The sequence below is a fragment of the Bombina bombina genome, chromosome 4 (assembly GCF_027579735.1).
Source record: "Bombina bombina isolate aBomBom1 chromosome 4, aBomBom1.pri, whole genome shotgun sequence".
Classification (NCBI taxonomy): Eukaryota; Metazoa; Chordata; class Amphibia; order Anura; family Bombinatoridae; genus Bombina; species Bombina bombina.
This window is the reverse complement of record NC_069502.1, coordinates 150,724,374-150,751,765: the sequence shown is the minus strand read 5'-3', so window position 1 is coordinate 150,751,765 and position 27,392 is coordinate 150,724,374.

Genomic DNA, 27,392 nt, shown 5'->3' with positions numbered 1-27,392 from the left:
AGTTTTTATTTATTTAAATATAGTTGATTTAAAGTTAGGTGGGTGTTAGGTTTAGGGGTTAATAGTTTAATTTAGTGATTTGCAATGTGAGGGGCGGTAGTTTAGGGGTTAATATGTTTATTTAGTGGCGGCGATGTTGGGGAGCAGCGGAATAGGGGTTAATAACTTTATTATAGTGGTGGTGATGTTGGGGAGCGGCGGTTTAGGGGTTAATATATTTAAATAGTGTTAGCGAAGTGGGTGGGCAGCAGATTAGGGGTTGATATGTTTAATATAGTGTTTGCGATGCGGGAGGGCCTCGGTTTAAGGGTTAATAGGTAGTTTATGGGTGTTAGTGTACTTTGTAACATTTTAGTTATGAGTTTTGTGAAATCCATAACTATTGGTCTCAGAAAGCGGAATGGAACGTGTAGGTATAGGCTGTAACGCAAGCATTTTAGCCTCACCGCACAACCTGTAATACCGGCGCTATGGAAATCCCACACAAAAACGTCATTTTTTTGAGTGCAGGATTGACGTTGCGTTACAGGCTAGAATGCTTGCGGTATAGATGTACCGACACGACTCCTAATAGTGCGTACTTGCTTTTACGCTGAAATTGCCATTTTTTCAGCATTAAAAGCCGCAACGCAAAATTCATAATCTAGGTGTCTGTGTTTAAAATAAATACATCTATCTGTCTATCTATCTATCTATCTATCTATCTATCTATCTATCTATCTATCTATCTATTAATATATATTATTGGGATATAAAGTCCAATACAAGTTTTTCTGCTTTTAATATGTCAAACATTTAAAAATGTTCTAACTTACTGAGATGTGAAATCTTATGATTAACTTCTATTAAAAATAAATCAGGCACCACTGCCTATGACCCTCTCCACTGCCTTTCAACTGTCTTCTGTGCATTTATTTCATGATGTCTCCTGATTGGCTGGTTTTATACTTGCCTCCAATTCGTAGGAACAGAGGTAATGATGCCTTTGGTGCTTTTGAAATAAACCAATCAGAAAAGTTCACAGGGGTGTAATTATATTGTTGTGCTTATTTTTTTTTTTGCAAATTTATAAGAACATTAATATTTATTGGAACTTTTGGCTCCCTTTAAATAATGTCTTTTAAATCAGCAGATTGATATTAATATTACAGTTTGTAAATGTACTATATGAATCTTATTTAGCTTGGAATGCAAGAGAGTTAAGAAAACTCTTGTCACTTATAATTATTGTCTCTTCCCTCAGCACAAAACAAGTGAACAGATGTCAGGAAAGACTTTTCCGGTAGAAGAAAGTTGGAAAAAAAGCCAGCAAAATAAATGTTGAGGCCAAAACAATAGGTCATTTAAGAGACAAACTGATGCCATCCCTTATAATTATTTACAAACCATAACAATTTGATTTGTTGCTATGCAATCACATACGGCTAGATTACAAGTTTGGCATTAGTTTAGAGGCTATGCGGTGCTAACGAGCAGTTTTGTCTCACCGCTCACTTACAGATAGCGCTGGTATTACGAGTTTTTACAAACCCGTCGTTAAAAGACAAGAAGTGAGCGTTGAGCAAACTTTTGCTCATTACCGCACTCCAATACCAGTGCTGCTTAAGTCAGCGGTGAGCTGGTGTAACGTGCTCGTGCACGATTTCCCCATAGGATTCAACTGGGAAAGCCGGCTAAAAAAAAGTCTAACACCTGCAAAAAAGCAGCGTTTAGCTCCTAACACAGCCCCATTGATTCCTATGGGGAAATAAAATGTATGTCTATACTTAACACCCTAACATGAACCCGAGTCTAAACACCCCTAATCTTACACTTATTAACCCCTAATCTGCCGCCCCCGACATCGCTGACACCTGCATTATATTATTAACCCCTAATCTGCCGCTGCGGACATCGCCGCCACCTACATTATACTTATGAACCCCTAATCTGCTGCCCCCAACATCGCCGACACCTACCTACACTTATTAACCCCTAATCTGCCGCCCCAACGTCGCCGACACTTTAATAAACATATTAACCCCTAAACCTAAGTCTAACCCTAACCCTCACCCCCTCAACTTAAATATAATTTAAATAAATCTAAATAAAATTACTATAATTAACTAAATTATTCCTATTTAAAACTAAATACCTATAAAATAAACCCTAATCTAGCTACAATATAATTAATAATTACATTGTATCTAGTTTAGGGTTTATTTTTATTTTACAGGCAAATTTGTATTTATTTTAACTAGGTAGAATAGTTACTAAATAGTTATTAACTATTTAATAAACTACCTAGCTAAAATAAATACAAAAGTACCTGTAAAATAAAACCTAACCTAAGTTACAATAACACCTAACACTACACTATAATTAAATTAATTCCCTAAATTAAATACAAAAACAAACAAACACTAAATTACAGAAAATAATAAACAGTTTACAAGATTTTTAAACTAATTACACCTAATCTAATCCACCTAACAAAATAAAACAGCCCCCCAAAATAAAAAAGCCCTACCCTACACTAAATTACAAATAGCCCTTAAAAGGGCCTTTTGCGGGGCATTGCCCCAAAGTGATCAGCTCTTTTACCTGTAAAAAAAAAAAATACAAACACCCCCAACATTAAAATCCACCACTCACACAACCAACCCTACTCTAAAACCCACCCAATACCCCCTTGCAAACAGCCAATAGGATTGAGGTTGCATTCTATTGGCTGATTGGAACAGCCAATAGAATGCAAGCTCAATCCTATTGGCTGATTGGATCAGCCAATAGGATTTTTCCTACCTTAATTCCGATTGGCTGATAGAATTCTATCAGCCAATCAGAATTCAAGGGACGCCATCTTGGATGACGTCATTTAAAGGAACCTTCATTCTTGGCTTGGACTTCGTTTGAAGAGGATGCTCCGCGTCGGCTGGATTGAAGATGGACCCGCTCCGGATGGATGACGATAGAAGGACCTCTTCTGCCTGGATCGGATGAAGACTTCTGCCCCTCTGGAGGTCCACTTGTGCCCGGCTGGGTGAAGACGTCTCAAGGTAGGGTGATCTTCAAGGAGGTAGTGTTAGTTTTTTTTAAGGGGGGGATTGGGTGGGATTTAGAGTAGGGTTGGGTGTGTGGGGGGTGGGTTTTAATGTTGGGGGGTATTGCATTTTTTTTACAGGTAAAAGAGCTGATTACTTTGGGGCAATGCCCCGCAAAAAGCCCTTTTAAGGGCTATTTGTAATTTAGTATAGGGTAGGGAATTTTTTTATTTTGGGGGGCTTTTTTATTTTATTAGGGGGATTAGAGTAGGTGTAATTAGTTTAAAATTCTTGTCATTATTTTTTTATTTTCTGTAATTTAGTTTATTTAATTTAATTGTAGTTAATTGTAGTTAGTTTAGGTAATTTATTTAATGATAGTGTAGTGTTAGGTGTTTATTTTAAAGGTAAATTTGTACTTATTTTAACTAGGTAGCTATTAAATAGTTAATAACTATTTAATAACTATTGTACCTAGTTAAAATAAATACAAAGTTGCCTGTAAAATAAAAATAAATCCTAAACTAGTTACAATTTAACTATTAGTTATATTGTAGCTATCGTAGGGTTTATTTTATAGGTAAGTATTTAGTTTTAAATTGGAATTATTTATTTAATTGTAGTTATTTTATTTAGATTTATTTAAATTATATTTAAATTAGGGGGGTGTTAGGGTTAGACTTAGGTTTAGGGGTTAATAACTTTATTATAGTGGCGGCGACGTTGGCTGCGGCAGATTAGGGATTAATAAGTGTAGGAAGGTTGCGGCGACGTTAAGGGGCAGATTAGGGGTTAATAAATATAATGTAGGGTTCGGCGATGTTGGGGGCAGCAGATTAGGGGTTCATAGCGATAATGTAGGTGGCGGCGGTGTCCGGAGCGGCAGAGTAGGGGTTAATAATTATAATGTAGGTGGCGACGATGTCGGGGACAGCAGATTAGGGGTTAATAAGTGTAAGATTAAGGTTGTTTATACTCGGGGTTCATGTTAGGGTGTTAGGTGTAGACATAAAATTCCTTTTCCCATAGGAATCAATGGGGCTGCGTTAGGAGTTGAACGCTGCTTTTTTGCGGGTGTTAGGTTTTTTTTCAGCTGAATCTGCCCCTTTGATTCCTATGGGGAAATCGTGCACGAGCACGTTTAGCCAGCTTACCGCTACCGTAAGCAACGCTGGTATTGAGGTGATATGTGGAGCTAAATTTTGCTCTATGCTCACCTTTTTGCGGCTAACGCCGGGTTTAAAAAAACCTGTAATACCAGCGTTGTCTTAAGGGAGCGTTAAAAAAAAAATGCTCGTTAGCAACGCACCCCTGTTACCGCAAAACTCGTAATCTCGCCGAATATATTTACCAATATCTATTGCATGGCAAACACTGGCCAAATGTCAGTACTCAAAGCATTTTAACATGAGATGCATAATTAAATCAGTTGCATAAATGGAAACAAAAGTCAATGGTATGTTTCTTGAATCAATTTTATTGTATTATTTTTTTAATTGTTCTCCCTGTGCCAAAAATACCTACTTTTTGTTATATGTCTTTGAAGGCTTGGCACTCTCCACTAATAAAGCTTAAAGAGTTATATCAGCTAGTGAATTGTGAGACTTGAATTTAAGTTGAGCACAAACTTTAATTTCCTGCAAGTGCTTCTAAATCAAATAAAAAAAATTAAAAGGACTGTAAACATCTTGCAAATTACAAGATTTGTATGCAGTCTTGTAATAAATTAACATAATTCGCGAGTATGAACATTTCTGAAAGCTTTAACACCTTGTTTACTGAAATATTTTTTAATAGCTAAACTCTCCCACCACTTGGCTAATGTGGACATGCTACTGGAATAGACAAGGCTGGAAGGAATTGTTTAGCAGTTCCTTATTTGATCATTAGGGATGGGCGAATGATTTGCAACATTCGAAAAATGAAACAAATTTTAACATGTTCGTTTCGAATTTCGAATATTTGTACAACATTCTAACATTCGTTCAATGTAATAGTATTTCTGATGCTTTCTTTAAATGTAATATTCAATTTGAATTTTCTAAAAAATCGATTCGAATTATGCAATATTCAAATTCGAAAAAATGTGAATTGATATATTTGTAATAGTTTTTCTAATGCTTCCTTTAAATGCAATATTTGAAATGTGCAATATTCAAATTCGAAAAATTTGAATTTATATATTTGTAATAGTTTTTATAATGCTTTATTTAAATGTAATATTCAAACGCCTAGATTTAGAGTTCTGCGTTAGCCGTCAAAAGCAGCGTTAAGGGGTCCTAACGCTGCTTTTTACCGCCCGCTGGTATTTAGAGTCAGTCAGGAAAGGGTCTAACGCTCACTTCCAAGCCGCAACTTTTCCATACCGCAGATCCCCTTACGCCAATTGCGTATCCTATATTTTCAATGGGATCTTCCTAACGCCGGTATTTAGAGACTTGGCTGAAGTGAGCGGTAGAGCCTCTACCGACAAGACTCCAGCCGCAGAAAAAGTCAGTAGTTAAGAGCTTTCTGGGCTAACGCCGGTTTATAAAGCTCTTAACTACTGTGCTCTAAAGTACACTAACACCCATAAACTAACTATGTACTCCTAAACCGAGGTCCCCCCACATCTCCGCCACTCTAATAAATTTTTTAACCCCTAATCTGCCGACCGCACACCGCTGCCACCTACATTATCCCTATGTACCCCTAATCTGCTGCCCCTAACATCGCCGACACCTATATTATATTTATTAACCCCTAATCTGCCCCCCCCAACGTCGCCGCTACCTACCTACACTTATTAACCCCTAATCTTCCGACCGGAGCTCGCTGCTACTCTAATAAATGTATTAACCCCTAAACCGCCTCACTCCCGCCTCGCAAACCCTAGAATAAATAGTCTTAACCCCTAATCTGCCCTCCCTAACATCGCCGACACCTAACTTCAAGTATTAACCCCTAATCTGCCGACCGGAGCTCGCCGTTACTCTAATAAATGTATTAACCCCTAAAGCTAAGTCTAACCCTAACCCTAACACCCCCCTAAGTTAAATATAATTTTATTATTACAAAATAAATTAACTCTTATTAAATAAAGTATTCCTATTTAAAGCTAAATACTTACCTGTAAAATAAACCCTAATATAGCTACAATATAACTAATAATTATATTGTAGCTATTTTAGAATTTATATTTATTTTACAGGCAACTTTGTATTTATTTTAACTAGGTACAATAGCTATTAAGCTATTTACTATTTACTATTTAATAGCTATCTAGTTAAAATAATTACAAAATTACCTGTAAAATAAATCCTAACCTAAGTTACAATTAAACCTAACACTACACTATCAATAAATTAATTAAATCAATTAAATCAATTAACACTAAATTACAAAAATTAAAAAAGATTACAAGAATTTTAAACTAATTACACCTACTCTAAGCCCCCTAATAAAATAACAAAGCCCCCCAAAATAAAAAAATACCCTACCCTAATCTAAATTAAAAAAGTTAACAGCTCTATTACCTTACCTTACAAGCCCTTAAAAGGGCTTTTTGCGGGGCATGCCCCAAAGAAATCAGCTCTTTTGCCTGTAAAAAAAAATACAATACCACCCCCCAACATTACAACCCACCACCCACATACCCCTACTCTAACCCAAACCCCCCTTAAATAAACCTAACACTACCCCCTGAAGATCTCCCTACCTTGAGTCATCTTCACTCAGTCGAGCACCGATGGACCAAAAGAAGACATCCGGAGCGGCAGAAGTCTTCATCCTATCCGGGCAGAAGAGGACATCCGGACCAGCAGACATCTTCATCCAAGCGGCATCTTCTATCTTCATCCATCCGACGAGGAACGGCTCCATCTTCAAGACCTCCGGCGTGGAACATCCTCTTCCTACCGACGACTACGGACGAATGAAGGTTCCTTAAGTGACGTCATCCAAGATGGCGTCCCTAGAATTCCGATTGGCTGATAGGATTCTATCAGCCAGTCGGAATTAAGGTAGGAAAAATCTGATTGGCTGATTGAATCAGCCAATCAGATTCAAGTTGCGGGGGGGAAAAAAAGGAGCGTTAGCTACGCGGGTCTTTACCGACAAAACTCTAAATCTAGCTGAAATTGTGCTATATTTGAAATAGAAACATTCAAATTGATATATTCGTATCTATTATGTATCAATTTACTAAATTCCCTACCACATGAACTATTTAACTTCTGAATAGTATTTTGTTAAATCGAACTTTAGCACCAGGATGTGAAATGGCTCAGCACTGAAGGTGTTAAGCTAAGAAATCCACCATTCCTTAAAACCATTATATTTTATATAATACAACTTGTCCTCACAAGTTTTGAAAAATTCTTACTTTCTGTAGTCTAAATTTTCTTCTCTTCAGCAGTACACTGACTTGTAAATCACAATACTTACTGCAATTTTTAAGGCAGTGTAAGGACAAGCATGGGACTGAAACAAGCTAAAGGCCAAAGGGAGTGAGATAGTAGAAGAGGGCTGTCTTGGGGTCTAGCTGCAACAATGTTGCTAGTGTAGGTAGGAGCTCCCCTTTCCTTACTTTAAAAGTGGTGAACACAGTTTCCTGGCCCTCTTCTTCCTGGATCCTGGAGCAGAGACGTTTTGACTGCAGTTTGACAGCAGAACATTAATCTTCTTCTTCATGCAGCGTTCCAAACGTTCAAGACTGCCCCCAAAACTATTCCAGGCACTGGATTTCAAGAAATCTGGAAAAGAAAAGCAGATAAATGACATAGATATTATTGAGGAGTTGGATGATTTCATCCCTCCTACTCAATACATACAAACAATAACTAGAACACCTAGTACTATTCAAAAGCAAATTACAAGGTTAGCTAAAGTAGTAGCTGACGTCCATGTGGACAGGGAAGGTGCAGATTCGGCCTTTGCCTCTAAGGAAATGGTCAGGCCTGCTGAGGAAGAGGCCTCTTTAGCACATGGGGTGGTTGTTGTGGAATCTGGCCCTATAGAACCGGAGACACATAGTGTAATGGCACAAATTGTTAGGCCCCCTTCAGTATTAGGACCTGCGACATTGGTGCAGACACCCCTAGTTTGGCTAGGCAGGGATTCACCTTTGTTGGTTGCTGGCCCGGTTGCGAGTGCCCCTTCCGGCTCTCCTGTGCCCGTTCATAGGCTCTCTTTTGCCCCTTACGCCCTCAGCCCGGGCAGTATAGATGGTAGTATTGTGGGTGATCAGGCCCCCTCTTCTGCCATGATTTTTCTCATAGTGGCGGTGTCCCTTCCGGTGCGGCGTGTGTGGAGGTGGGTCCAGGTGCAACCTCCCAATCTTCTACCCTTTTACCTACTTCAGCGGTCTCCTTTCTGTTTGCGGCGATCCATCTTTTGGCAGTCGCCGGTGTCCTCATTCCTCTCCTCCATTGCAGCGGTGATGGCGTCCTCGTGCATTCTGTTCCATGCGGCGGCCTCCATTGTGTTCCCGGAAGTGGTCGTCCATGGTACCGCCCCTTCCAGTGACGTCATCGGGCCTCAGTATCAGAGCGGAGATGGAAGCAACCGGCCGGGTCCTTGTTTGCTCTTCACAGGTGAGCACCAAGAGAGGACACCGGTAGCGGAAGGGTTGCCAATCTCCAAGGGGGCTGTTAGAGGGGGGAAAAAGCAGGGTATGGGGGCCATACCTAAAGTTACTGCATGGAGGGGCGGGGCTACTCGAGGGGGTTCAATAGGCCGCAAAGGTGCAATTAAAGGTGCAACATGGGGATCAAGAGGAGAAACTCACTTTAATATAAAAGAGGGGTCGTTATTAGAGGTGGCAGGGGTGCATTTTCACAGTTAAAAAGGGCTGCCCCTTATAACACAGAGTTTTGAGTACTGTGCAACTTGTTAGGCCCAATAACACAGTTAGCAATGATGGTATTGCAGGGGTGTTACTTCAATGCAATGATAGTCCTAGCAAGCATATTAACCATATTGGTCCCCCTATTTCAAAGGAATTAACAGCTCATGAGACATGGGCTACAGTATTAGTTGGGAATGAGTGTGTGTCTGGCCCAACATCACCCCATGAATATATGGGAAGTATCAGTGTGAATGAAGTGGGTGCAAGTAGAGTGAGTGGCATTCCTAATACTGTCCCAGAGAGCATGAGTGTACAGCATCCGCTGAGTTTGCATGCACAAGGAGCGAATGGGGCTAATACCTTGCAAAATGTGAATTTAATGAATGCTCAAATTAGGAATTCTGGTGTGAGAGTAGGAATGGATAACCTTTCCACCACCAGTGTTCGTAGTGCTCGCGAATTGTTCCCTCTTTTGTAGGGCACAGCACAAGCTGATTCTTCACTGCATGCTAAGCCTGGTCCATCTGGCATTACCCCGCCAGCAACCACCTCATCCAGGATGTAATCGGAAGTAGTAGCAAGCATATGTCCGCCTCAGAGCGCCGCACCTCTTCAACCGGCAGGTAGGGAACCAGGGAGGGAGAATCCAATGGCTGGCCCAAGTCAGACAGCAACGTCTTCTGCAGATGGTAAGCCTGGGGCATTTACACATGATAGACCTGACCTTGCAGATTCATCACTAACAGAATCAGACTCTCACAGTGACACCTCATTAGGGCTAAAAACTAAGGGGCAGAAACGCATGTTTTCCATGGTAAAGAATGTGGCAGGAATTCCAGTCAGGTTCATTTAAGAAAGCAGCGCAGCAGCAGTAGCCAGTAGCTCAAGTAGAACCTAATTCCGAAACAACACACCAGGTAGAACAGCACCCTCTCCTTAGCCTAATCCCTACCTGAGCGCAAGGTTGCCCTTCATGGTGATTCCTTATCTGCTTATACCCTGTCCCTGCATTGTTATTTGAAACAGAAAACAGTCAAAAAGATCCTGCAGGGCAAATATGTAAATGTTTTCGAATTATCAGCTGAGGTTTATAGGCAGAAAGAAAGGAGCTTGGATGGTACTGGCCCTAAACGTTTTAAGCGACCCGAAATTTTTGATGAGTGGCTAATTTATTTCAGAAAAATACTCTATCCAGTGCCATGCCATCTTAAAGTATACTGATAACATTCACTGGATTCAGAGGAGATTTGGTGGCAGAGCATGAAGGGATTATGATTCGGAGTTCAGGCAAAAGAGGCCGGAAATCCGGTGCTCACTTTTGATACTACAGATACACATTTGTAGTAGTGCCTGGGCTCCCATAACTCTCCCTTCTCTTCCACTGGTTCCCCCCTTCAATCCTTTCATGCCTCTATGGGTAAATGTAGGGGAGGTGCCTGCTGGGCATTCCAGGACAACAGGTGCAAAAAGGGCAGCTCCTGCCCTTTTAGACATTTCTGCAAGTTCTGTGGTGGATCACACCCAGGCACTGAATGTGCCAAGAAAAAGGATGCACCTACCAGTAGATCCCCAAATAGGTTTACTCCTAATGCAAAAAGCATGAATACCAGTGATGGTACACACCCTTGAATCCTGGCTGCGGCAATACCCTGACCGCAAGGCAGCAGATTTATTGCGAAAGGGGTTCACTAATGGTTTTCATATCCCTGTAACCCGGGTATCAAAGGGTCAACACGTCATCACAATCTAAAATCAGCGTATCAGTACCCGGAGGTAGTGAAGGATAAACTTCACAAAGAAATTAGTTTGGGAAGGATTATTTGTCCTTTCCTTTCCTCTCCCTTGCCAAATTTAGTAATATCTCCCTTGGGGGTAGTGCCCAAAAAAGAAATTGGGAAATTTTGCTTGATCCAGCACCTTTCCTACCCTAGGGGCAGTTCCATTAATGATGCCATTGATCCAGACCTGAGCTTGGTGCGATATCAATCTTTTGATAGCACTATCGAGCTCGTACGTGGGGCTGGCCGGGGCGCTTGGCTTGCTAAATTGGACATTGAGTCCGCTTTTCGCTTATTGCGTTTGTGCCCCTCTTCCTTTTACCTTATAGGTTTTAAATTTGCAGGTAGTTTCTATGTTGATCGCTGCTTACCCATGGGTTGTGCCCTTTCTTGTACATTGTTTGAAACATTCAGTACGTTTTTGCTGTGGGCAGTATCCAATTAGTGGGTGGGGATTTCATAGCATACTTTCTAGATGACTTTCTACTGGTAGGTAAAAAAGGTACAGAGGATTGCTGGCAGTTAATGAAGGTAATGCCAAACCTCATGTCACAGCTTGGGGTTCCTTTGGCGGAGGTTAAGTCTGAAGGCCTTGCACTTGACTCACATTCTTGGATATTAAAAATGATACTGTGGCAATGCTGTGCAGATTACCGTCAGATAAAGTTCAGTCCATGCTTATAGCGGTCAGAACAACGTTGGCCAGAAATTCCATCTCCCTACGGCAATTACAATCCCTACTGGACCTTCTTAACTTTGCAGGCAGAGTCATTCCAATGGGAAGGGTCTTTAACCACAGATTGGAAGGGAAATTGAGGGGCAGAAGGAGCCCTTTTGGACAGAATTTTAGTCACCAAGGGCATGAAGGCTGATTTGAAAGTATGGGAGAAATTTTTTTACAAAACTTTAATGGCATTTGTTTATGGCACTCTCTTTCCATATCCAGTCAATTATTACATCTATTTACGGACGCTGCCAGGTCCAAGGGATTTGGAGCTGACTTTCAGGGTCAGTGGTGTGCGGGTCCTTGTCCTATAGATTGGCAGGATAGGGGCTTAATCCTTAATCTCACCCTGTTAGAACTTTTCCCGATAGTATTAGCTGTAGAGTTATGGGGTGCTCGCTTTGCAAACAGAACTGTTATCTTCTGGACAGATAACCTTAGTGTGGTTCCCAACATTAATGGCCTTTGGGCTACGTCTGCCGTAGTGGTCTGCTTGTTACGACACTTGGTGTTACGTTGTCTAGAACTTAACATACACTTTCAGGATCAGCATGTCCCTGGGGTAAATAATGTTCTAGCTGATGCCCTGTCACGATATGATTGGGTGACATTCAGATGCCTTGCACCTCATGCTGCCCCTGAAGGTTTATCCTGTCCTGTTTTCCTTTGGCAGCTTCTAAATCCTGGATATCCCTGCTCCCTCTAGTGCAAGCTTCACTAGCCCCATCTACCTGGTGCTCTTTTACGTAAGTTTGTGGAAGAATGGGAAAGGTTTTGTCAAGACCGGAAAGTGGAGGCCTCAGAGGCATCACAGGTCACTCTGTGTGACGGGCTGGTGAGTCTTAGGCAGGCGGGGGCCCGTCATGGGGCCATTCACTCTCGGCTGGCCTCATTATCCTTTTTCTTCCGTATGCTGGATTTGCCTGATCAAACTAGCTCTTTTTTTGTGCAGCAGGTGGTAAAAGGTTGGGGCAGGTCGCAACCTCAGCATAGAGACCCTAGGGAGCCTATTACCCTTGTTATTTCGTGCTGCTTTTGTACTAGCTTATGTGGCGGCTCTCCGTATAAGCAAATTAGTATCCCCATCCAAAAGCCAAACTAATAAGGCTTTGCAAAGAGCTCACTTAAGAGTTTCGGTGGATTCCCTTTTATTGTATCTTCTGCAATCCAAAACTGATCAGCAGGGTAAGGGAGTATGGATTTCTATAGCCAAAACGCAAGGCACATGCTGCCCAGTTCTAACCATTAAACAATTCCTGGAGTGTAGGACTACAACTCCGGGATCTCTCTTAATGCATGCTAACGGCTCCGCCTTATCTGTTTATCCATTCCGCAAAATCTTAGCCAGGGCAGCTGCTAAGGCAGGGTTGGACTTCACTAGAATTGCTTCCCACTCTTTCTGTATAGAGGCCGCTACTAACGCTGCATTGTCAGGCTCCCCAGTTGTTTGAAGTTACGTTACACTGTTATGTTCGTGTTTCTAACCTTGTTTGTCGTTGCAGGAGTATCTCAAGGTGCCAAGAGAGTGTGGATCGTATGTGCATTGGGCCTCCATTCGCTGCTTATCCCTTCCTGGGGGGGGGGGCAATCCCTGGGGCTCCCTTCCTCCAAAGCGTCAGTTAGATGGTTGGGCGAAAGGGGGATGTGCTGGCCTTGTTTACCTTCAATTATATCTGAGACCCTAGTACGATGGGGTAAGCCTCATTTTGTAAAAATCCACCTTGGGGGTAATAAGGTGGGTGCCATTCCATTGTTGGAATTGATTAAAATCATGCAAGACGGGATTGCATGGATTAGGACTCGGATTCCAAATGTGGTAATTGGGTGGTCCAACATTATTCCCAGCCTGGAATGGCGTCACATGGCTATTCACAGCACAGCTTATAGAGTGAGGAAAAAGATAATCTCCTCAGTAGGCAAGACCATCACAGGTGCAGGGGGTTTCGTGATAAAGCACGACTCCATTACGGCCGACAAGCTCCAATATTATAGAAGAGATAGGGTTCACCTAGAGAACGTAGCCCTAGATATTTTTATAAAAGATATTCAGTGTTCTATAGAAAACCGCCTATAAGTCAGGTTGTGGTTTGTGTTAGGGTGGCGGCAAGTATATTATTGAAATGCTATCTTGTGGCGGGAGGTAGCGGCCCTGTTGTGCTGGAAAGGGCGAACGGGGGGAGCGATGACCAATCTGAAAGTGAGAGGAGTGGACAGCCTCAAGTGGGCCGCTTACCTCCAGCAGCGCTGGGTTATGTTAGCATTTCTTTCCTGCCGCCATCTTAGGCCTGTCAGTTTGTTTACAATGTTATTTAAATTAATAAATGTTTTTGACCTGTGACGGTCAAAATTTCCCCACATTCAGTTCCTGTGTTTTTATTTATTAGTGGTTAAGTTACTTAAGTTCCCTCTCTGCTGGTACCAACTGATAGGCATTTAATCCCTTATGTGCTCTTCTGCTGGAAGAGATAGGAAATTCATGATTAACCAACATTTATTGCTGTTCTTATTTTAGGCTGCTGGTGGTTTATTTTAATTCAGTAAGAGCAAACATATTGGCTTTAATCCATAGTACCTTAAACATACATTCTCCAGCCAGTTTATTAGCTACACCTGTTCAATTGCTTAGTAACACAAATTGCTAATCAGCCAATCACATGGCAGCAACTCAATGCATTTAGGCATCTAGACGTGGTGAAGACGACTTGCTGAAGTTCAAACCGAGCATCAGAATGGGGAAGAAAGGGGATTTAAGTGACTTTGAATGTAGTTGTTGGTGCCAGACGGGCTGGTCTGAGTATTTAAACTGCTAATCTACTGGGATTTCACAAACAACCAACTCTAGGGTTTACAGAGAATGGTCCAAAAAATAAAAAATATCCAGTGAGTGGCAGTTGTGTGGAGAACAATGCCTTGTTGATGTCAGAGGTCAGAGGAGAATTGACAGACTGGTTCGAGATGATAGAAAGGAAACAGTAACTCAAATAACCACTCGTTACAACCATGTATGCAGAATACCATCTCTGAATGCACAGCACATTGTACCTTAAAGCAGATGGGCTACAGCAGCAGAAGACCACACCGGGTGTCACTCCTGTCAGTTAAGTACAGAAAACTGAGGCTACAATCCTCACAGGCTCACCAAAATTGGACAACAGAAGATTGGAAAATCGTTGCCTGGTCTCGATTTCAGCTGCGACATTCAGATGTTAGGGTCAGAATTTGGTGTAAACCACATGAAAAGCATGGATCCATCCTGACTTTTTTCAATGGTTCAGGCTGGTGGTGGTAGTGTAATGGTGTGGGGGATATTTTCTTGGCACACTTTGGGCCCCTTATTACAAATTGAGCATCATTTAAATGTCACGGCCTCCCTGAGTATTGCTGCTGACCATGTCCATCCCTTTATGACTACAGTGTACCCATCTTCTGATGGCTACTTCTAGCATGTAATCCATCATGCCACAAAGTTGAAATCATCTCAAACTGGTTTCTTGAACATGACAATGAGTTCACTTTACTCCAATAGCCTCCACAGTCACCAGATCTCAATCCAATAGAGCACCTTTGGGATGTGGTGTAACGGGAGATTCGCATCATGAATGTGCAGCCGACAAATCTGCAGCAACTGCCTGATGTTATCATGTCAATACGGACTGAAAAATGAAGGCAGTTCTGAAGGCAAAAGGGGGTCCAACCCAGTACTAGCAAGCAGGGCCGGCCCTAGCCTTTGCGGGGCCCAAGGCAGGATGACAAAATGGGGCCCCCTGTCTTTCCCTGCCCCCAAATCTGGCCCATCCCCGACCCATAGCACCACTCACAATCCTGCCCCAACTCCACCTCTTCCCAACCCCAAACTCCGCCCCCACCATTTTTAAAATGAAAAAATGGGAGAAAAACTATTTAAAGTGGCAGTATACACCAATTTTCATATAACTCCATGCAATAGACACTAATATATAGCAGAATATGCACAGATTCTGATATAAAAATCTAGTATAAAGCCTTTTAAAAACTTACAACCAGTTTAGCACTGTTGATGAGACTAGGGTGGGACACCCAATAAAAGGGGCTGGGAAAGCAGGAATACACAGACATTCCCTCCCCCCCCCCCCCCCGCATATGAAAAGACCTATTACACATTCAGGAGTCTGTAGACATCAGTATACATCTAAAACATTGGGGCTTGGTTAGGAGTCTGAAAATAAGCACAATGTTATTTAAAAATAAGCAAAACTATACATTTTTACAAGAACACTCCCAGATCGGCTATATAAATGGATCATCTACAAAACATTTATGCAAAGAAACATCTTGTGTACAATGTCCATTTAAGGTAATGCACAACATTTTATTTAAAAAAAATACAAATCCACAAATGTGGAGCACTATAACATTGTATATATTGCAATATACCGCTTGTGCTATTGGAACACCAATATTTCTGTATATAATGAAGAATTATGCTGACAATTTGGGGCAGTTGAGCCTTATTTTTATGTGTTTTCTTATCATAACAAGAACATTACAGAGACACCAGGGCCAGCCCTAGCAAGAGCAGGTTCCTAGGCAGAATGACAGCATGGGGCCTCTACTCAGAACAAAAAATACTTAAAAGAAATGGGACAATGCACTGTACCACATAAACACACAGAGATAATACACACACACAGATACATATATACACATACAGCCGCTCACTCAGACTCATACACAGGTACAAGGATATATACATACACAGCTTACACACACACACACACAGACAGCACACACACACACACACACACAGCACACACACACACACAGCACACACACACACACAGCCCACACACACAGACAGCTCCCACACACACAGACAGCCACACACACACACCGACAGCCCACACAGACAGCCCACAAAGACAGCACACACACAGTACACACAGACAGCACACACACACGTACACACAGACAGCACACACAAACAGCACACACACACACACACACACAGACAGCACACACACAGGGTCAGATAGCTCACACCCACACACACAGACAGCACACACACAGTACACACAGACAGCACACACAGACAGCACACACAGACATCACACACAAACAACACACACAGTACACACAGACAGCACACACAGCCAACACACACAGTACACTCAGACAGCACACACACACACACACAGACAGACAGCACACACACACAGCACACACAGACAAAACATGCAAACAGCACACACACACAAACAGCACACACACACAGACAGCACACACACACACACAGTACACACAGAAAGCACACACAGACAACACACACACACACAGTACACACAGCCAGCACACACACAGTACACACAAACAGCACACAAACTCAAACAGACAGCCCACACACATAGACAGACAGCATACACATACAGCACACACAGACAGCACACACACACACACACACACACAGCACACACACAGTACACACACACAGTACAAGGAGGTGGATGTAAATCACACAATGGCTCCAATGCTCTCCAACCTCTCACTCGGAGTCTCCGCCCTTCACCACCACCCTTTATACAAGTAGCTGATTGATTGGAGAATTATAGTATAATCCTCCAATCAATCAGATCGTTGCATCTTGCTGCCAGGGCCGGTGGTAGGATTTATATCTACACAGACAAAGACACATTTTGTTGCCCCCTCTATAAAAAAATAAGTAATAGTGTTGGATAACAAATCAAATAGCACATCAAATAGTGGTAGCTCTGCAAACAAAATTACACACACATATATATATAAATATATATATATATATATATATATATATGCAAAAGTTTAGTTCGTCCCACTTTGCAGCTCAAGACTCAAACGGCACAGTAATACAGTGTTTACTTGAAAGGAAGGGACTCACCCGGTAAGCCTCAGTAGCAGATCACCTTTCGGGACTCCACAGTCGCGGTTGCGGAAGCTTGTACTCACTTGGGAACGTCTCCTTGTTCCGTCCGAGATTAACACTCCGCCAGCCCCTGGTTTCAAACTCTGCTGTAGTCTAGGTAGCCAACTACGGGTGAGGATTCACACTCTTCCAAGAGGCAGTTACAGCCTCTTTCCTGTATAGTAACTTCACTGCCGTCTTTGCGCCCTGACGTCATCAGTTGTGCTGCAGGTCCGGAATGCTTACCAAGGCTCCGCTGGAAACGATAATCAAACAGCATAGAAACAAATGCCAGCGAGCCTCAAGGTAATGCAAAAGAAAGTTCTTTAACCCCTTAATGACCGAGGACGTACGCCACACGTCCTCAGAAAAAAGGCAGTTAACGCCTGAGGACGTGTGGCGTACGTCCTCGGTTTGGAAAGCAGCTGGAAGCGATCCTCATCGCTTCCAGCTGCTTTCCGGTTACTGCAGGATCCCTCAATATCGAGGCATCCTGCAATAACAATTTGTACCCCTCCGGTGCAGAGAGAGACACTCTGTGGCCCTCTCTACACCGGCCATCGATGGCCGCAATCGTTGGTGGGTGGGAGCTGCAGTGGGAGGCGGGTGGGCGGCCATCGATGGCTTCAGATACACAGAGGGGGGCGGGATCGGGGGCGGGAGAGTCAGGGGCGTGCACAGACACGCGCACGTGCACGGGGGATCGGCGGGCGGGCGCGTGCACGGGAGGGAGCGGGTGGGAACCGCTTACACTACAGAAATAATCATGTAGTAAGTGGGAGGAAGAGGGGGAATAAATGCCCCCAAAAAGTAATCTAAGGGATCTGGGAGGGGGTGGGGGTAGGGGTTGGTCGTGGGGAAGCTACACTACAGAAAAATGTAAAAAAAATAAATAAAAAAAGAGAAAAAAATATTGTTAACTGGGTACTGGCAGACAGCTGCCAGTACCCAAGATGGCCCCCAATAAGGCAGGGGGGGTTAGAGAGCTGTTTATGGGGGGGATCAGGGAGGTTGGGGGCTAAGGGGGGATCCTACAAAGTAGCATATGTAAATATGCTAAAGATGTATTTAAAAAAAAAAAAAAAAAAACTTTTATTTTAGTACTGGCAGACTTTCTGCCAGTACTTAAGATGGCGGGGACAATTGTGGGGTGGGGGAGGGAAGGGAGCTGTTTGGGAGATATCAGGGGGTCTGATGTGTCAGGTGGGAGGCTGATCTCTACACTAAAGCTAAAATTAACCCCGCAAGCTCCCTACAAACTACCTAATTAACCCCTTGACTGCTAGCCATAATACATGTGTGATGCGCAGCAGCACTTTGCGGCCTTCTAATTACCAAAAAGCAACGCCAAAGTCATATATGTCTGCTATTTCTGAACAAAGAGGATCCCAGAGAAGCATTTACAACTATTTGTGCCATAATTGCACATGCTGTTTGTAAATAATTTCAGTGAGAAACCTAAAATTGTGAAAAATTTAGCGTTTTTTTTAATTTGATTGCATTTGGCGGTGAAATGGTGGCATGAAATATACCAAAATGGGCCTAGATCAATACTTGGGGTTGTCTACTACACTACACTGAAGCTAAAATTAACCCTAGAAGCTCCCTACATGCTCCCTAATTAACCCCTTCACTGCTGGGCATAATACACATGTGGTGCGCAGTCGCATTTAGCAGCCTTCTAATTAGTAAAAAGCAAAACCAAAGCCATATATGTCTGCTATTTATGAACAAAGGGGATCCCAGAGAAGCATTTACAACCATGTATGCTATAATTGCATACGTTTTTTGTAAATAATTTCAGTGAGAAAAAAATTGTGAAAAAGTGAACATTTTTTTTTATTTGATCGCATTTGGCGGTGAAATGGTGGCATGAAATATACCAAAATGGGCCTAGATCAATACTTTGGGATGTCTTCTAAAAAAAAATATATACATGTCAGGGGATATTCAGGGATTCCTGAAAGATATCAGTGTTCTAATGTAACTAGCGCTAATTTTGAAAAAAAGTGGTTTGGAAATAGCAAAGTGCTACTTGTATTTATGGCCCTATAACTTGCAAAAAAAGCAAAGAACATGTAAACATTGGGTATTTCTAAACTCAGGACAAAATTTAGAAACTATTTAGCATGGTTTTTGTTTGGTGGTTGTAGATGTATAACAGATTTTGGGGGTCAAAGTTAGAAAAAGTGTGTTTTCTATTTTTTCCTCATATTTTATAAAAATTTTTATAGTAAATTATAAGATATGAGGAAAATAATGGTATATTTTGAAAGTCCATTTAATGGCGAGAAAAACGGTATATAATATGTGTGGGTACATTAAATGAGCAAGGGGAAAATTACAGCTAAACACAAACACCGCAGAAATGTAAAAATAGCCTTGGTCCCAAACGGACAGAAAATGAAAAAGTGCTGTGGTCATTAAGGGGTTAATAGTAAAAGAGAAATAAAAAAGCACAAGCTTAGATCCCAAGCATATATGGTAAATACAGGTCCTACGCGTTTCGGCAGCCCCCTGCCTTATTCATGGACATAAATTGTAAGGTAATCTTACCCCTTAAATACACCTGTGTCCCCAGGTGTTGATACCACATGATGCTTACAATTTAAAGGGATATTATACTCATTGTTAACATATAGCGCTTGCTCACATAGAAATAATATGGCAGACTCATAAATCTCTAAGATGTAAAGTTAGAATCAGTATAAAGTATTTAGATGTTAAATTATTTAAACCGCTAAACCAGCTAATAGTCTCCCTCCATTAAAGTGACCTTCAAATTTTATTATAAACCTAGAGAGCCAACACAGAGCTTACTATGTATTAAAAAATGGCATTAGAATCTAACATTTGCATATACAAAAATAAAGATAAAGAATTTTTTTCTTTTTTGTATTTGAGTGACCTGCCTAGTAAAAAATACCACTTAGTTTAAATAAGCCTGGTGGCGTCCTAATCCTATTAAGGCAAGGAAGAACTAATACACAAACTAGCTCTATTAGTAAAAGTATTAATGAGATTACTGAAAAATAATAACAGTATGAGGTACATAGATGGCAAAACGCCAGATGGTTGCCAATAGTAATAATATAATCAATTGACATGCTACCCCCATCTACTGGGGCCTGGAGGTGATACCCAATGTTGTAAATTAGTACATTCAACAACAATGGGTTAGCTTCTTAGGTTATCTGAATGTGATAAATATCTCTAGCAGCACACTAACTAATGCAGAGAATGAGTTACTTGGTCTGGGCTTGGGGTTTGTACCAACCTCTAAATTTAACCTTTTCCAGACTATAGTAGATGTGAATAAATTAATCCGTAATTTAACCTTAAAAAAGTTTTTTTGGAATAAAGAAATGCACACTACTGATATTTCAGAGGCTTCTGTTCTGGGGGGGAGGATATCCCTAAACCCTATGACCTTGTAGATTTCAGTGAGGCAAGTGATTTCCTTAACATTCATGAATTAGCCTTAGATACACCTATTGACCAGACACTACTTAAGGCAACACACAGTGGATATAGACCTAGGTCTATTTTTTACCCTACCCGGGAAAGGGGACCCTTCCTGGAAGCTTTCCACCGCAGAGTGGAGGAAGACCTCATGAGGCTTTCTTCGGAAAGCTATCATCCACGCCCTAACCTTAGTGAGGATTTATCAAAAGCATTAGAAAATCTTAAGAAGAGGGAAGACATTGTAATCAAGCAGGCAGACAAAGGGGGCAGTGTGGTGGTGCAAGACAGGTCACACTACACACAGGAAGCCATGAGGCAGCTTGGGGACCCAGAAGTTTATCAAGTTTTGACGTGTAATCCTACTGTTGAATTTGGCAAAAGATTGGAGTCCATTATAGATGATGGTCTCGAGTTGGGAGTCTTTGATCAGGACACAGCCGATTTTTTATATGTGCCACATCCTGTGGTACCGATCTTCCATCACCTCCCCAAGGTGCACAAGTCCCTTGAGGAGGTGAAGGGGAGACCTATTGTGGCAGGTATCGGCTCCATGTTCGAGAACATGTCTATGTGGGTTGAATCTTTGTTACAGCCCATTGTCTATAATCTCCCATCATACTTGAGGGACACTAAACATCTTTTGAAATGTATTGAACAAGTGAAGTGGACGGAGAAAACTGAATGGATAACAGTTGACGTTGTCAGTTTATACTCTGCTATTCCCCACACATTGGGCTTGGAGGCGGTATCCTACATGTTGGATAGATTTAGTGACTATAACGAAGTCCTTAAGAGTTTTTTGTTGTCCACCTTAGACTTCCTACTGTCCCATAATTTCTTTCAATTTGATTGGACGTTTTACCTCCAAAGACGTGGCACAGCAATGGGGGCAAAGTTTGCCCCAGCCTACACCAACCTGTTCATGGGTTGGTGGGAGGTGTGCCATGTCTTTGGAGGGGCTAACCCTTTTCATGCTGAGATACTTATGTACAAGAGATACATTGATGACCTCCTGTTCATTTGGACGGGAGGTCATCAAAGAATGAATGATTTCATGAATTATCTAAATGATAATAACTGTAATCTTCAGTTTACTTATGCATGTGACAAGGTTTCTATTCCTTATCTTGACCTCATCTTGATAGGTGACATTGATACTCAGAGTATCAGAACGACATTATATCGCAAACCAATAGCTACTAATGCGGTTTTGCATGGGAGGAGTAACCATCCGAAATATACTGGTTTTGGAGTTGCTAAAGGACAATTCATCCGTGTTAAGAGGAACTGCACAGATGAATTGGACTTTGAAAAAGAAAGTCAACTGTTGATGGATAGCTTCCTTGAAAGAGGCTACAAAAAGAAGGCCATAGAGCGTGCATACCTAGAGGTTTCTAGGTTAGACAGAAAACATCTATTGTCTGATCGTAATCTGACGGATCCAACTGACAGAGGTTTTGATTCAACGAAACCTACATTTACTACAGCCTATAGTGCACAATTCAATGACATCTGTAATATTGTGAACCGTCATTTGCCAATTGTTACGGCTGAAGACAGCTTAAAAGACGCTCGGCTAGATTTAGAGTTTTGTCGGTAACGACCCGAAAAGCTAACGCTGGCTTTTTTCTGGCCGCACCATAAAAATAACTCTGGTATTGGGAGTCCACATAAAGGCTGCGTTAGGCTCCAAAAAAGGAGCGTAGAGCATATTTTATGCAGCTTCAACTCTCGATACCAGAGTTGCTTACGCAAGCGGCCAGCCTCAAAAACGTGCTCGTGCACGATTCCCCCATAGGAAACAATGGGGCTGTTTGAGCTGAAAAAAAACCTAACACCTGCAAAAAAGCCGCGTTCAGCTCCTAACGCAGCCCAATTGTTTGCTATGGGGAAACACTTCCTACGTCTGCACCTAACACCCTAACATGTACCCCGAGTCTAAACACCCCTAACCTTACACTTATTAACCTCTAATCTGCCGCCCCCGCTATCGCTGACCCCTGCATATTATTATTAACCCCTAATCTGCCGCTCCGTAAACCGCCGCTACTTACATTATCCCTATGTACCCCTAAACTGCTGCCCTAACATCGCCGACCCCTATATTATATTTATTAACCCCTAATCTGCCCCCCACAACGTCGCCTCCACCTGCCTACACTTATTAACCCCTAATCTGCCGACCGGACCGCACCGCTATTATTCTAAAATTATTAACCCCTAATCCGCCTCACTAACCCTATAATAAATAGTATTAACCCCTAATCTGCCCTCCCTAACATCGCCGACACCTAACTTCAATTATTAACCCCTAATCTGACGACTGGAGCTCACCGCTATTCTAATAAATGTATTAACCCCTAAAGCTAAGTCTAACCCTAACACTAACACCCCCCTAAGTTAAATATAATTTTAATCTAACGAAATTAATTAACTCTTATTAAATAAATTATTCCTATTTAAAGATAAATACTTACCTGTAAAATAAATCCTAATATATCTACAACATAAATTATAATTATATTATAGCTATTTTAGGATTTATATTTATTTTACAGGTAACTTTGTATTTATTTTAACCAGGTACAATAGCTATTAAATAGTTAAGAACTATTTAATAGCTACAAATAGTTAAAATAATTACAAATTTACCTGTAAAATAAATCCTAACCTAAGTTACAATTAAACCTAACACTACACTATCAATAAATTAATTAAATAAAATACCTACAATTACCTACAATTAAACCTAACACTACACTATCAATAAATTAATTAAATACAATACCTACAAATAACTGCAATGAAATAAACTAACTAAAGTACAAAAAATAAAAAAGAACTAAGTTACAAAAAATAAAAAAATATTTACAAACATAAGAAAAATATTACAACAATTTTAAACTAATTACACCTACTCTAAGCCCCCTAATAAAATAACAAAGCCCCCCAAAATAAAAAAATGCCCTACCCTATTCTAGATTACTAAAGTTCAAAGCTCTTTTACCTTACCAGCCCTGAACAGGGCCCTTTGCGAGGCATGCCCCAAGAAGTTCAGCTCTTTTGCCTGTAAAAAAAAACATACAATACCCCCCCCAACATTACAACCCACCACCCACATACCCCTAATCTAACCCAAACCCCCCTTAAATAAACCTAACACTAAGCCCCTGAAGATCTCCCTACCTTGTCTTCACCTCACCGGGTTCAGCGATCGGTCCAGAAGAGGGTCCGAAGTCTTGATCCAAGCGGAGCAAGAAGAGGTCCTCCATCCGGTAGAAGTCTTCATCCAAGCGGGGCAGAAGAGGTCTTCCATCCGATTGAAGTCTTCATCCAAGCGGGATCTTCTATAGTCATCCATCCGGAGCGGAGCGGCAGCATCCTGAAGACCTCCGACGCGGAACATCCATCCTGGCCGACGACTGAACGATGAATGACGGTTCCTTTAAATGACGTCATCCAAGATGGCGTCCCTCTAATTCCGATTGGCTGATAGGATTCTATCAGCCAATCGGAATTAAGGTAGGAATATTCTGATTGGCTGATGGAATCAGCCAATCAGAATCAAGTTCAATCCGATTGGCTGATCCAATCAGCCAATCGGATTGAACTTGATTCTGATTGGCTGATTCCATCAGCCAATCAGAATATTCCTACCTTAATTCCGATTGGCTGATAGAATCCTATCAGCCAATCGGAATTCGAGGGACGCCATCTTGGATGACGTCATTTAAAGGAACCGTCATTCGTCGTTCAGTCGTCGGCCAGGATGGATGTTTCGCGTCGGAGGTCTTCAGGATGCTGCCGCTCCGCTCCGGATGGATGACTATAGAAGATCCCGCTTGGATGAAGACTTCAATCGGATGGAAGACCTCTTCTGCCCCGCTTGGATGAAGACTTCTACCGGATGGAGGACCTCTTCTTGCTCCGCTTGGATCAAGACTTCGGACCCTCTTCTGGACCGATCGCTGAACCCGGTGAGGTGAAGAGCTGAACTTCTTGGGGCATGCCCCGCAAAGGGCCCTGTTCAGGGCTGGTAAGGTAAAAGAGCTTTGAACTTTAGTAATCTAGAATAGGGTAGGGCATTTTTTTATTTTGGGGGGCTTTGTTATTTTATTAGGGGGCTTAGAGTAGGTGTAATTAGTTTAAAATTGTTGTAATATTTTTCTTATGTTTGTAAATATTTTTTTATTTTTTGTAACTTAGTTCTTTTTTATTTTTTGTACTTTAGTTAGTTTATTTCATTGTAGTTATTTGTAGGTATTGTATTTAATTAATTTATTGATAGTGTAGTGTTAGGTTTAATTGTAGGTAATTGTAGGTATTTTATTTAATTAATTTATTGATAGTGTAGTGTTAGGTTTAATTGTAACTTAGGTTAGGATTTATTTTACAGGTAAATTTGTAATTATTTTAACTATTTGTAGCTATTAAATAGTTCTTAACTATTTAATAGCTATTGTACCTGGTTAAAATAAATACAAAGTTACCTGTAAAATAAATATAAATCCTAAAATAGCTATAATATAATTATAATTTATGTTGTAGCTATATTAGGATTTATTTTACAGGTAAGTATTTATCTTTAAATAGGAATAATTTATTTAATAAGAGTTAATTAATTTCGTTAGATTAAAATTATATTTAACTTAGGGGGTGTTAGTGTTAGGGTTAGACTTAGCTTTAGGGGTTAATACATTTATTAGAATAGCGGTGAGCTCCAGTCGTCAGATTAGGGGTTATTAATTGAAGTTAGGTGTCGGCGATGTTAGGGAGGGCAGGTTAGGGGTTAATAAATATAATTTCGGGGTCGGCGGTGTTAGGGGCAGCAGATTAGGGGTACATAGCTATAATGTAGCTGGCGGCTCTTTGCGGTCGGCAGATTAGGGGTTAATTATTGTAGGTAGGTGGCGGCGACGTTGTGGGGGGCAGGTTAGGGGTTAATAAATATAATATAGGGGTCGGCGATGTTAGGGCAGCAGATTAGGGGTACATAGGGATAATGTAGCTGGCGGCGGCGTGCAGACGGCAGATTAGGGGTTAATAAGTGTAGGTAGCTGGCGGCGACATTGTGGGGGGCAGATTAGGGGTTAATAAATATAATATAGGGGTCGGCGGTGTTAGGGGCAGCAGATTAGGGGTACATAAGTATAACGTAGGTGGCGGTCGGCAGATTAGGGGTTAAAAAAATTTAATCGAGTTGCGGTGATGTGGGGGGACCTCGGTTTAGGGGTACATAGGTAGTTTATGGGTGTTAGTGTACTTTAGAGTACAGTAGTTAGGAGCTTTATGAACCGGCGTTAGCCCAGAAAGCTCTTAACTACTGACTTTTTTCTGCGGCTGGAGTTTTGTCGTTAGATTTCTAACGCTCACTTCAGACACGACTCTAAATACCGGAGTTAGAAAAATCCCATTGAAAAGATAGGATACGCAATTTACGTAAGGGGATCTGCGGTATGGAAAAGTCGCGGCTGAAAAGTGAGCGTTAGACCCTTTTTTGAGTGACTCCAAATACCGGAGGTAGCCTAAAACCAGCGTTAGGAGCCTCTAACGCTGGTTTTCATGGCTACCGCCAAACTCCAAATCTAGGCCTTTGTGTCTAAAGGCTGTAACTTTGTACCTAGACGAGGGTGTACAATAGCTAATTTGTTGTCTCCTAGCCTGCTACGTCAGTCTTCCACAAGGAGAGGTAGCTGGTTGGAGGTTAAAGGGCACTATAAATGTCACTTTGGTAATTGTATTTCGTGTGGTTTTGCTAAGGTAACGCGGAATTTTCAATCGTATGTGACCCAAAGGATTTATAGCTTGGACTATACCAATTGCCGCACAACATTTGTTATATATCTGGTGGATTGCACCCAATGCATGAAACAGTACATTGGGTGCACTACTCGTGAGTGTAGAAGCAGGATCAGGGAACATTTGAAGAATATTGAAAATGGAATAGAATGTTCTGACCTAGTGAGACACTTTATACATGCCCATAACAAGAAGGTTGTGACTTTTAAATGGCAAATTATTGATCACATTAAACCCTGTGTTCGCGGGGGAGATCGATCTGCTAAATTGCTATACAAGGAGGCGTTCTGGATCTTTAAATTAGAAACCAGACGGCCTAAGGGATTTAACATTGATGGGGATGTTATTAATTTTTGGACACATCAGCGCTAGTCCTATTTGGAATAGCGCTTCCCCACTGTTAGTTCCTGAATATAATCTCTCTTTTCTTAGGGCCTCTGTTTAGGTTATTTAGCTATCTATCCATCTTCTTTATAGCTGGTGATGATGCTCTGGTGTATTGGAAATATAGGCTAGTGGTTTGATATAAACAATGTTATGGGCCCGACTTGGTGACTATTGTCGTGTTTACACATTTGCATGCATAATTGAGTTAATATGCATATCTGTGCACTGTAGGCCGAAGTATCTTAGGCCCTTTATCGATTGGTTCTTGAATAGTGGGGTTTTCATTTCTGGATCATACATCTCTACCTAGCTTATAGCATGATAGTCTACCATGACATTAGGTTTCAATACCCATTACCTGATGTATTGATTCATTTACTTATATAACCTAAGAAGCTAACCCATTGTTGTTGAATGTACTAATTTACAACATTGGGTATCACCTCCAGGCCCCAGTAGATGGGGGTAGCATGTC